The sequence below is a fragment of the Magnolia sinica genome, chromosome 1 (assembly GCF_029962835.1).
Source record: "Magnolia sinica isolate HGM2019 chromosome 1, MsV1, whole genome shotgun sequence".
Lineage (NCBI taxonomy): Eukaryota > Viridiplantae > Streptophyta > Magnoliopsida > Magnoliales > Magnoliaceae > Magnolia > Magnolia sinica.
This window is the reverse complement of record NC_080573.1, coordinates 40,885,191-40,896,986: the sequence shown is the minus strand read 5'-3', so window position 1 is coordinate 40,896,986 and position 11,796 is coordinate 40,885,191. Positions and strand designations below refer to the sequence as shown.

The 11,796-nt window shown below is 37.5% G+C and overlaps 1 long non-coding RNA gene across 3 annotated transcripts; it reads left to right on the top strand.

Annotated features, from left to right (window-relative positions):
* Positions 1-1,093: 1,093 nt before the first annotated feature.
* LOC131246706 (uncharacterized) lies at positions 1,094-7,457 on the top strand. Of its 3 annotated transcripts, XR_009171476.1 has the most exons (6): positions 1,094-1,391; positions 2,317-3,292; positions 3,408-3,545; positions 4,153-4,212; positions 4,475-5,564; positions 6,815-7,457. It is a non-coding gene; the product is annotated as an uncharacterized LOC131246706 (long non-coding RNA). The 3 variants fall into 3 exon arrangements; XR_009171477.1 differs by lacking the exon at positions 4,475-5,564 and having other exon boundaries at positions 6,815-7,452; XR_009171475.1 differs by lacking the exon at positions 4,475-5,564 and having other exon boundaries at positions 3,408-4,212; positions 6,815-7,455.
* The last annotated feature ends 4,339 nt before the right edge of the window (positions 7,458-11,796 follow it).

Sequence of the window (11,796 nt, the reverse complement as noted above, 5' to 3'; positions counted from 1 at the left end):
GTCAACAGAGAATTCCTGATACCCAAATTCTCATTGGTCCACGTCACCACTCACTAAAAATATAAAAAATATAAAAAACAGCTTCGGACGCCAAACCATTAGGGTAACGAGTCGGGATCCTCTGTTATCAGGTCAACAGAGAATTCCTGTTACCCTAATGGTTTGGCGTCCGAAGCTGTTTTTTATATTTTTTATATTTTTAGTGAGTGGTGACGTGGACCAATGAGAATTTGGGTATCAGGAATTCTCTGTTGACTTGATAACAGAGGATCCGGACTCTGATTTATAATGGTTTGGCGTCCGCTGCTTTCTTTCATTTTTTTTATTTTTTTAAGTGAGTGGTGACGTGGACCAATGAGGATTAGGGTAACAGGAAATCCCTGTTTACCTGGTAACAGAGGATCCGGACTCTTGTCACAATGGTTTGGAGGTCCGGTGGCGAAGTTTTCAAAACGAGTCTGGATCCTCTGTTACCAAGTAAACAGGGATTTCCTGTTACCCTAATCCTCATTGGTCCATGTCACCACTCACTTAAAAAAATTTAAAAAATGAAAGAAAGCAGCGGACACCAAACCATTATAAAAAAGAGTCTGGATCCTCTGTTATCAAGTCAACAGAGAATTCCTGATACCCAAATTCTCATTGGTCCACGTCACCACTCACTAAAAATATAAAAAATATAAAAAACAGCTTCGGACGCCAAACCATTAGGGTAACAGGAATTCTCTGTTGACCTGATAACAGAGGATCCCGACTCCTAATGGTTTGGCGTCCGAAGCTGTTTTTTATATTTTTTATATTTTTAGTGAGTGGTGACGTGGACCAATGAGAATTTGGGTATCAGGAATTCTCTGTTGACTTGATAACAGAGGATCCGGACTCTTTTTTATAATGGTTTGGCGTCCGCTGCTTTCTTTCATTTTTTTTATTTTTTTAAGTGAGTGGTGACGTGGACCAATGAGGATTAGGGTAACAGGAAATCCCTGTTTACCTGGTAACAGAGGATCCGGACTCAACCATTAGGGTAACAGGAATTCTCTGTTGACCTGATAACAGAGGATCCCGACTCTATAAAAAAACAAAGGAAAAAAAAAAAAAAAAACTAGAAAAAGAAAACGGGAAGGGAGGGCTCTTCCCAAAGACCCACTTCCAGTCATTACTGTGAGTTAACCCGCATTTTCCAAACAAGCCATTAGAGAGAGAGAAAGAGAGAGGCAGATTTTCGAAGGGTATTGGAATTTCTCGTTCTTACTGCGATTCTGCGAATCGCAATCTGCGCTGAATTCTTCAAGCCTTTCAACGTGAGCTACGATCACAGAGCTTTGATCATCGATGGCAAGCGGCGCATGCTTATCTCCTCTGGCATCCATTACCCTCGAGCGACACCTGGTGTATGGAAAATGAAAATTCCACACCCATCCGTTCTAAATTCCAATTCCGTTCCGTTCTTATTTCGAATATTGTATTTGCATCCATCGTAGTTCTTATTTCGAATATTGTACTTGCATTCATCGCAGTTTAATCGACTTTGAGTTTCAGGATAGCTTGATGATTGAATGTCGGAATTTTCTCATTATTCTTTGTAATTTAGTAGCTATTTGACTTGGCCTGCGGAGTTGCGCACTCCTTTGAAGTTTGCCCTGGATGGTGGGCCAGGCCTCTGGTGAACAAGGATGGTTGGATTGGCCCCTGTATCATCCTGATCGGATGATCCTAGCCATCCTATCAAGAGTATGTGTAATGGAGGTTAGTCTTTGCTCTTGTTGATGGACTCTGCCTTGACATATGAGGACTGTTGGATAGGTGGGGCCTCCCATTGATTGCCCTTCCCCACCTGTTATCTTGATCAGAAGATCCTAGCCATATGATCAAGAGCCTGCAAAGTGGTTATGATTGATAGGAAACACGACCGGTTTGGTTATTGTAAGCAGAGGCTAAAACACCTCAGTTCTGCTGGGCCCAATGACTTGTAGATGTGGCAGCCACTCAGTCCATCTAGTATCATTGTACATCTTAAAAATCAACTCATCCAAAGCCTCAAACACAAACTTATGATGGACATCTCCCTCATTGTTCTCAGTGTTGTGGCCCACAATTTTTATGCTACAAATGCCGCACGCAAGTGTCAATGTGGGTCACGCAGCAGCATGCCAACCTTGGATGTTGGGCCAAAAGGGCTGGGTTACTTGGAGAATCCATTGTGCATTTTTGGAATGACTAATGACTAGTGTTGTTTATGGGCCTGGAGATTTTTCCTTTTGTCTCATGTTTCTTTTTTCCAAATTTTGTTGTTCAGTTTTCAAAATTCTGCATCAGTCCTGCTGGTTTCCATCTTCCTTGCTAGATCGAGAAAGGCCATTGCAACTTGCAAGAGCTTCAAGAAAAAAGATATGTGCTTTGTTCTCACATCAATACTACCATTTCATTCAGCTATTTGTTTTTTTATTGGCGTCAATGCTGCCATTTCATTCACATATTGCTTAGAGCTTTTTTATGTCAAGTTGATTTATAGCATGGTTAACCTATGTTTGAAAAATCAAAATCAACAGGGAATTCTACTAGGTAGATTCAATAGAATTCAATAAAAAAAATTAAAAATTAAAAATAGGACAAGTTGGATTTTTTTTTAGTAATTGCATAAATGCACTGATTTTGTTACTCTCAATTCTCATATCTCAGTTGAATTAATTAACTCAGTTGTGGAGGATCTCTTACATGTTAGGATGTAACTAAAGGTTGTTTAGGTGGACCAACTATGTATGTTATTCAGTAATCTGGTTGTCTGTCCAAACATTATTTAGTACTTTGTATTTGTATGGTAGGCAACGTTGGTGCACCCAAATAAAAATCCTGGAGATCCAAAGGCAGCATGGGAACTAGAGCTATACACGAGCTGAACCGAGTTGAGCTTGGCTCAGCTAGCCTGCTGTGAACCGAGTCAAGCTTGGCTCAGCTTGGCTCAACTCGGCCAGCAGGCTACCCTATCATTTTGTACAATACCAATATTAATTTTGGCTTTTGGGGCTGGCTTCTTTGTGCGTTGATACTGATATTTTATATTCTCAGCACACAACTTTTGAATTTCATGTTTATCGGGAGAAAGGTGTTAGGGATAAGGAAAGATTTATGTATGAGATGGAAGAGTACAAGGAGAGATTGAAGACACACCCGATTATCAGAAATGTTGTGCTAATCTAGCAGCGGCCAGCAGTGTCGGTGGTAGTAGTTCCAAAGAAACATCCTATCCTAAATTGTCTGATTGGTGCATCAGGCTACATGACTAAATCTCAAGGTTGATTGCTTTTCTTTGCATTGGTTGAATTCTTAAGAGATGATCATTCTCTTTATATGAACATTATGTCTTGTTTGACTCACTTCTTTACATGTTTGTTTTCTTATACTTGCAGATGGAGACTTTGGCAGTAACCGTTCAAGATGGGTTCCAATGCTACTTAGTTGAAACGATGTGTGGACAAAGCGGCTGGAGATAGTTAGCCGTATTGACCAAGTTAGTAGTAGACCACTTGGAGCAATTTTTTTCTTATGTATTTGGATAATTTTCAACTTTTCATATTTCTAAGTGAAATCACTCCACACCTACACATCTATATCATATCCTCAAGTGCAACCTCATCATATAGTTTATCAATTGTATTACATTCTCAAGTGGATCCCTCACACCATACTGTCACACAACCATATCATATCCTTAAGTGCAACCTCATCACACAGTCCATAAAGTGTTTCACATTCTCAAGTGGAACCACATCACACTATTACACAACCATATCATATGCATCCTCAAGTGCAACCTCATTATATAGTCCATCAACTGTATCTTATTCTCAATTGGAATCACATCACACTATCATCTCAACCATGTCATGCGCTTAAGTGCAATCACATAGTCCATCAACCATATCATATCCTCAAGTGTAACCACATCACATTGTCATACAACCATATCTTTATCATGTTGTGGGTTTTTAAGCCTACTATCAGATATGTTTGCAGATTTTTATTGCTCTTTTGTACTTGACGACATTAGGTTGTAGAATCTGTCTATGATAAATCACTAGAACTAGTACATATCAATGCCCATGCAAGCACCATCTCTTAAAATTGTTCTTTGTTGCATGTTTGTGGTCGCAGGAAGAATGTGAGGATCTACATTTTAGAACGAAAGAAGGCCATCTTAAAAGGCCCACTATGGTAAGCTCACTTCCATTAGCAATTCATTTATTTATTTTTAAAATTAAAATGTCTCAAAAAAAAAAAAAAACCCTTCTATTTTCATGATATCATGATCAACTATAGGTTACTTCACAACATTAAGACTTTGAATCTTTGGAGTAAAATTTTCTTTTGTTCCTCTCTCTCTCTCTCTCTCTCTCTCTCTCTCTCTCTCTCTCTAATAGGAAAAAAACCAAAAAACTTGTATATGCCCCATAATGGGTCTTTTTTTTCATAACAGCCGTTATGATCCCCTAATGTGTAACGGTTGCCACCATTACCTTTACAACACACCAAGCTAGTGAGTAATTAGATAGGAAAGCTTCTTTTTCTTTTTTTGCTTTTTAGATTAATCATGTATTGATGTGGATTTGACAGTTGGGTATTGGTACTTTAAAGACACTGCATCAATGGTAGTATGCTACACAATCCAAGGTTGCCGTTTCAATTTTAAGTTGCTCATTACTTTTTTTATTGCTCTTCATTGGTCAATAAAATATAATATCTTTTATTTGTCCGATTCTCTTGTTGTGCCCATTGGTCCCATCCAAAAGAAAAGATGGTATCCCACATTTGGAAAATATTTGATTGTAAGATCTTACATATTCTTAACTAGCAATGTATATATTAGCTCGTTGCAGCCATGTAGATGGGCAAGGCCCTCTTGTGTTATGTTCTTTTTCTCATTCACCTGCATTCTTTTCCATCATGTAGACTATATACCTTTGAATTAATTAATTACTGTCAAAAGTTTGTTTTATTTTCTACCTTCGTTTTTAGACATTTCAGAAATTGCCCATACTCTACTTTTCAAACCTGTTAAAAATAACATAAAGTGTACATCAACACAGCCATAACTGAGAACTTTCTTTTTGGAAGTTGGCATGACCAAGTTCCATGTCCCATGTAGAACTTGACACCTGTACACACATAACATGGCATGTATGTTCACATACTCGATTTTCTTATCAATACTCAAACTAATAATACTATCTTGTTGTTGGCCCACAGTTCCTGGGAAGTTGGTTCACGGTTTATTTTGCAGAAAATGTTGTCAATACTAGTAATTGTAAAATAACCGGCAACTTTCTCTGGGAGCTTATGTTAATGCAGTTTTTCTTACTGGTGTTCAAGTTCTAGCAAAATCCTTAAAAATGATTCCAGGTGATTTTCCCCCCTGACGTGGCCGAAGAGGAAATTGATATGCATAACTGCTCCTGTGTGATCCATTTTGACTTGCCAAAAACAGTTCGTAGTTATGTCCAATCACGTGGGCGAGCTCGGCAACATGTACTAGCAATGGTAAGATCATTGGCTGCACATGAGAGCAGGTAACCGGATCTTTCTTTCTTACTTGAATCAATCTGAGAATGCTTTACTATTTCTTTTGAAGTAGTCGGAAAACTAGATGTGATATGCATGCAGTCTGTTGGTGGAACTTTTCTGCTGGAGTGTCTGTTTTGTCCTCGTATTTCTAATCTGTGGGCATCTTTTCTTCATTTTTCTTATTTTTTGGGAGTTTATTGGAAAGTTAGACAAATTCAATATATTTCACCAACACCGAAGGTTAGCTAAATCCTTGTGATTTGGTCCTTTCTCTATATGAGAGTTTCTGATTTGATTAATTTGATGCAATGCCTATGTTGGGAGGGAGGGAGGGAGGGCCACATCAAATTTTCATGTCCTTAAATAATCACTTTCATTGGATGATCCAAACCAGCTAGCAATGACCATTAAAACTGACAGTCAAAGCAACTATAGAAATCAATTTCTCTAATAACTGCTTTTATTAGATGATCCATACTAGCTAATGATGACCATCAAAATTGACAATCAAAATCAGCTATAAAGGTTTTATTCATGGATCTGAATTGTTCGTTATATGGCAATTTTGATTTCATATCCCTTTGGATGATCACTTTGATTGGTTGATCATCAACACAAAATCAGTAGCTGCCAAAATGTATGGCCTATATCAAATTTAAGTAATTTTTCATGTCCTCACTATCATTGGATGATCTAACCTGGCTAATGATGAACATCAAAATTGATAGTCACATCAACTATGAAGGTTTGAATCATGGATCTAAAATGTCCTTCATATGGCACTCAACTTTGGTTGCATATGCCTTTGGATGATCACATTGATTGGCTGATCATTACCACAATATTAGTGGCTATAAAAAATATATAGCTAGATCAAATTTAAAAAAAAAAAAGTCAAAGTAATTAATTTTGACCATCCATGGATAAACTTTTTATAAGAATTTCATAGTTGTGTTGGTGTGGCAAATGCTCTTTCTCTATTTTGTAGTTGAATGCGGTTGGAAAATCGGGAACTAAGTTTTGTAGGTCATCTATATTCTACCCACATTAGGCTGCTATTCTTGAGTTGTACTTGCTCCTGTTTGATTCTTGATTTCTTTAGCATCTCTTTATGACCTGTCCTGTATCATGTATTGTTTCTGATGGGGAGATATCTCCCGTTTGCATCTTTAACCTTTTTGAGGTGATGTTGTTTTGTTCTGTGAGTTGCCTAATCACCAAATCAATTTCATATAAATTTCTTTTCTTGTGGCAGGATTGGAATGGCTGTTATTTCTTCCCTCTCCAGTTACTCTCTTGGGCACAGGCACAACTACATATTGTCAGGTAAACACAGCCAGAAGAGGGATCTAGACGCTACCATGTTTGACAGGCGAGGCCGATAGAATTGCTGAGGACCACAGGACTTGCTCTAATGATTCAAAACCATTGGAAATTTCTGATTCAATCGAATCAAATGGTAAGGATGGTTCTGTTGAGTACACAGCCATGTCCAACTTGAAAACATCCAAGCGGCATTATCTAGCCATGGTCTTCACTTGCAATGTCTGCAAAACGAGATCTGTGAAGACGGTCTGTCATGAATTATATGAGAAGGGAGTGGTGGTGATCCATCGTGGTGGGTGTAACAATCTAACACTTGATTGTTGATTAGCTTGGGTGGTTTGGAGAGCCAGGGAGCGTTGAGGAGCTCTTGGCAGCCTGAGGGGAAGAAGTGAAGAAATGATCTGTCAATTCTCTAAACCTAACTGTAGAATATTTACTTGGGGCAAGATCTTCATGATTTGAACAAGTTGTAGCAAGTGATAAGTTCTCTAAACCAAAATGTATGCGAGTGCACACAGACTCACCAAGAATTGTATTTTCAACATTATTGTAATTGTAATTGTAATTAATTGAATGAATGATTGTAATTGAATGAATGAATGAATGATTATGCAGGTGGTAATTGAATAAATGAAGGGTTATAATTTTTTTAAAATGTAGGAAACAGCTATGAATATTGACCGTATCTTGTAATCTGACAACCGTAGCTGTTATTAAATTCGGCATATAGCTATGGATCCAGCACTACTTTTAGCTACAAATACTATCCGTATCTATAGGAACTTTTCGCTACAGAAATAATTGCTACGGATTATATCTATAGCTATTGTATTCTATGGCTATGGTTTAAATCCGTAGCTATATGTTTTAGACCTCTTGGTACGGCACCTACGACTACGGTCGTGCTACGAACTAAAACTATAGCCATAGGTATTTAGCTACAACTTTTATCCGTAGCCTTTCAAAAGATTCCATTAAGTTGAACTTACTAGTGGACCCAAATGTCTGTCCAAAAGAGAATGATTGTGGATGTATAAATGCAAATCTAACATGGAATAATTTCAATTTTCAGCAATACAATGGAGACAATAGGTCACTTATACAAATGCAACTTGTACTACTCAATACAATCAATTCCCAGTTAATCTTCAACAGCAACCGAGCTAACTTCTAGTATTTATATTTTCTTTTACACTTCATTTTCAGCTTCAAAAAATGCAAGGTCTTTCCTGGACATCTGTTCATCACAATGTAAGAGTTATGGGCTATTATGGTCTAAGGTCCACTTAAAGATAAGGTGTGATTGAGGGTCTCTACTCATAGTGGTAAAGATGGTTTGCACCAAGGAAATGCTCTAAAAGGGATTGTAAATTTTCAGTCCATATTAGCAAAATGAACTCACATCAAGCTTTAATTAGCTTCCTGTCCCGGAACAAATGGATTTACAAAGAGAACAAAAGGAATAGAGAAATTGACATTTTGTAATGTGCTAGCATGAAAAATACTTAGCAGGAAAACTACTACATTAATTTGTATAGCTGATAGGGTAAACCCTTTTTATGAATTTGATGGCGTGTACAAGATGAGTGGGCCCCACACTCTCTGAAAACCCTCTGACGCTGTGCGGAGGCATCCTAACTAATCTCAATTGATGCACGGTTAATGAACATCTCTTTGAAAGCCTACAAGGCAAGGAAAGGTTTCCCATGAGTTTTTTTCCGTATCACATTCTCCTCTTTTTTTTATATGTATATAGTAAATTTGAGCAAGTTATACTCTCTTAGAGAGACGTAACAAATTACATAATTAAATGCTCATCGTTTCTAATACTAAATTTATGCACAACTTCAAAACACTACAAGGAAAGGGACTTGAGGATATGATATGGTTGTGTGAAAGTGTGGAGTGGTTTCACTTGATAATGTGATACGGTTGATGGACTATGTGATGAGGTTGCACTTGAGGATATAATATGATTGTGTGATAGTACGATGCAGTTACACTTGAGAATATGATACGGTTGATGAACTATGTGATTATGTTGCACTTTAGGATATGATATGGTTGTGTGACATTGTGAAGTGGTTCCAAATTGAATAATGTAATATGTTTGAATGATTATATGATGATGTTAAATTTGAGGATATGATATAATTGTATGACAATGTAAAGTAGTTTCACTTGAGAATGTGATATGGTTGATAGACTATGTGATGAGATTGTACTTGAGGATTTATGATATGGTTGTGTGAGAGTATGATGTGGCTCCACTTGAGAATGTGATACGGTTGATGAACTATGTGAGGAGGTCGAACTATGTGAAGAGGTTACACTTGAGGATATGATATGGTTGGGTGATAGTGTGATATTGTTACACTTGAGAATATGATATGGTTGATGGGTTTTATGATGAGGTTGTACTTAAGGATATGATATGGTTGTGTGATAGTGTGAGTATATCAACTTAAAAATGTAATACGATTTATGAATTATGTGATGGGGTTGCACTTGAGGATATGATATAGTTGTGTGATAGTTTGATGAGGTATATCCACTTAAGAATGTGATATGGTTGATGGACTATGTGATGATTGCATTTGAGGATATGATATGGTTGTGTGACAGCGTGATGCGATTCCACTTGAGAATGTGATACGGTTGATGGACTACGTGATGATGTTACGCTTGAGAATGTGATATGGTAGTGTGATAGTGTGATGATGTTATTGTTGAGAATGTGAAATAGTTGATGGACTATATGATGATGTTGCACTTGAGGATATGATATGATTGTGTGACAATGTGATGTGGTTGTTCCACTTGAGATTGTGATACGATTGATGGACTATGTGATGTGGTTGCACTTAAAGATGTGATATGTTTATGTGATACTTGATGTGGTTCCGGTTGAGAATGTAACAGGGTTGTTTATTTTGACAAAGATTATAGTTTATTTTTACATATTCAATTTTCAATATTCATTTATTTAAATCCCTCAAAAGAAATAATCGAAAAGAAAAAAAATAGAAATTCTTAGGTCTTAAAGAAAAAATGACCTTCACCGGTAGTAAAAAAATGCTAGTAAAAGTTTTTTTTTTTTTTTTTTTTTTTTTTAAAAAAAAAAACACCGGTAAAAGTTATTGTGGTGGCTAGACAAACACCGAAAAATGGGGCATCGCTAAATCCTTTGCCGGCGGCTAGCGGCCTTTTCAGTGCTTCTACTGGTCCCCGGTAAATCCTGAAAAAGCGCCAACAAATTCTTAAAAAACACATAAATTTTAAAAAAGAGTCAGTAAATCCCTAAATGTGATACAGTTGATGAACTATTTGCGCTTGAGAATATAATATGATTGTGTGAGAGTTATTTTTTTTTTTTTTTGGAGAACTGAATTTCATTGATGTATAAACGGATTACAAGAGTCTGAATTCGAGGATTCATAGTTGAAAAGATCCAGGAAAACCTATCATATCTAGAAAACAGAAAACAACAAACCCAGCCACTATTTAACCTCTCTAATTGTCCCCAGCCCCAATTTATCAAGAAAAAGAAAACCTTGGATATGAGGAGGAAGCTCCGATAGAGTAACATAAATGGACAAGAGTTAGGAATTGCTCCCTTGATGGGCCAAGGCATCAGCAGGGGCATTCCCTTCCCTATAGATATGCGCAAATTCAATACGGCCTCTCTCCTTCAAGTGAGTAATCCGTGTAAGCTAGTAAGTGTTGGACGTAGGCCAGTGGGGCCCACTGGTGAGCAATCACTAGTGGGTGGGTCCCACATGTTTAGGCTTTCTCCGGCCTTTTCCATTTGGTTGAGATTTCAAAATTCAACTTTGAATTTGAAACATGATAAGAGATAGGGATTTGACCGGATAATATGGTTTCATCCTATCTCATCCGATCTCTCCCTCATTTCCTATAAAAAGGGATGCGCTCTCTCTCGCATGTATAATATCATATACGAAAAATCGAGAGTATACAGAAAGATATAATGTGTACTATAGTTTGCCCATTTTAACTTGTCCTTGGAACGATCTGATCCATAGATCGCAATCCGGGGCCACTATACCGTAGGATCAGAGGTGTGAATAGTTTCATCTGCTCCAGTAGCAGATAGGCAGGCCATTGGAGAGTCAATCTTCTGCTTTGTAAAGGTTCTAAACATCGTGTAGACCATCAGATCTTGAGGGCTCACCTTCCGCGCTTCACTACAGTGGTATCAAAGCATTCAACGGCGGATCTCCGATTATTTTCATCTAAAAAGGTAAGTGGCCCAACCTTTTTTTTGGACTAGAATCAATGTTTTTCAAATGGTATCGAATCAGCATGTGTACGGTGGATTAGTTTTTTGTATTCACATATGTCATATGTATATAAGCCCGATTATGTTTACATACACATTATACGTACCATTTTGTTGGTTTATGGATTGGTCCACGTAATGTACCCATGAGTATACATCACAGATATAGTTTTCGTACACGTGGAGGGTCATATTGGCTGGTGTACATCATGCCATATCTGATGCACATGTGGGGATCAAATTGGCTGATGTTGTTGTATTAAAACACATCTCACATTATGAGAGTTGTTGTAGTTATTGTATTAAACTACACCATTAAAACACATCTCACGTTATGAAAGTTGTTGTACATCTCACAAAATATCCACTGAAACTTGCATGATGCTCATCACACCAGTTATATTGACGTCCACCACACGTGGTTTTGATATCATGGTATAAGATGTATCCAAACCGTCCATTTTGTTGGCTAGGCATAGTGTGGCCCACTACATGAACTTTTTAGATTAAAGAACTGTGGTATCTAAACCATCTTTTCAGCAAAGATGGTTTTGATATCCCAATGGACTACACGTATATATAGCTTCTGTACACCTGATGTGCATTAT